The sequence below is a fragment of the Lepisma saccharinum genome, chromosome 2, assembly GCF_977018435.1.
Source record: "Lepisma saccharinum chromosome 2, izLepSacc3.1, whole genome shotgun sequence".
In the NCBI taxonomy this organism is placed as follows: domain Eukaryota; kingdom Metazoa; phylum Arthropoda; class Insecta; order Zygentoma; family Lepismatidae; genus Lepisma; species Lepisma saccharinum.
In genome coordinates, this window is record NC_139230.1 from 58,148,055 (window position 1) to 58,149,536 (window position 1,482).

Here is a 1,482-nt window from a genome sequence, read left to right on the forward strand (position 1 = left end):
CTGGTTCTCTAACAACAATAATAGTTACTAATTATTGTTGATATTATTCAATTGACTCATGGTTTACGTTTCTGTGCAAGTAATTTAACATATAAACTAAAAGTTAAATAAATCAAACATTGCAAAAAATCAAATTTGAAGTACCCTAGCTAGAAAAATAGAACGTTAAGGAACATATTCTAACGACCGAAACCCGGTAAACATGCAATTATACGCTCATAGAACTTTGACCTATGACCTTTGAACTATGTGACCTAATGACTACACGCTACCCTGAAGACGGAGGCAGATTCATTCAGCCTCCGAAACGTAGGTAAATCTCTTTTTAAAAATAGCAGTGGTTAAAAATAAAAAAAAACTAGAATGAATAAATCACCACTGATTAGCTACAAAGAATAATTTGAAATAAGTGTTTTCCAAAATTTCGAGCTGAATCGTACCCTCAACACAACATTATCAAACACAATGATTAGTGTTATTAATTCGCTTCTATCCTTCAATGTTACAAATCAAGAATTATACATAAGTGCACGTATTCCTACAATATGAAGCGGAAGGAAAAAGTTATGCCCCGGGTGAGGATCGAAATCACGACCTTGAGATTATGAGACTCACGCGCTGCCTACTGCGCTACCGAGGCAGGCGAATGTAGAACGCCTCTGTTCAGTATAACAGGACACACAGGGAGAGAGAAACTGATAATTTCTGACGAGTGCATCAACAAACTAGCAAAGGAGGATCAGTGTTGCCACAGTCTGTGGGCACAATTTCCATTTGCAAGGGATAAAGTATTCATTTGTAGTGCAACATTCCCCTTAATTTAGATAAATTATGTAATAATAATAATAGCAACAACAATAATAATAATAATAATAACTATAAGTAGTAATATTTTTATAATTAATATTTTTAGTTGACTCATGTTCGCATGTGAAAAATGTTAAGCAAATTACTCACATATGTACGTACATAATCCTCGCTACAGGCCAGATTTCCCAACTACGAACCAGTTACGCATGAATGCACACTTATGTTTGTCCCAAAACCAATTTCATAATTTGACTTGATTTGTTGTCTTTTAAGTCCACTTTATGCACAGACAGGCTAATCGGGGCTGAACCTACAGTTTGAAGTGGGATCCGAACCACTGTGCCATATGCCTCCACCAGTCATCAAACCCGGGACCCCTTGATTACGTTACCACTACGGCCATCAGGGAGACCCCACCAATTTCATAAGTTCATCATTCATTCTCATTGTAGCTATTAACCCAAGATTTATAAGAGGGACATAAACTAAACAAACTAGAAATAAAAGTTGGTATAAGTAGTGGCAGTGGCGGCGGCAGGATTAATCATCTGGGAGTGCTTAGGGGGTGCGATTGTGAAAAAAAAGAAAAGCATGAAATATGATTTTTTTAAGCAGAGGCGCAACCACGAAGTACCAAGATAAACGTACCTATAATAATAATAATAATAACAA

General features: G+C 36.3%; 1 non-coding gene across 1 annotated transcript; it reads right to left on the minus strand.

Moving 5' to 3' along the window:
* Window positions 1-567: 567 nt before the first annotated feature.
* On the minus strand, window positions 568-640 carry TRNAM-CAU (transfer RNA methionine (anticodon CAU)). The gene has a single exon. It is a non-coding gene; the product is annotated as a tRNA-Met (tRNA).
* Between the last annotated feature and the right edge of the window lie 842 nt (window positions 641-1,482).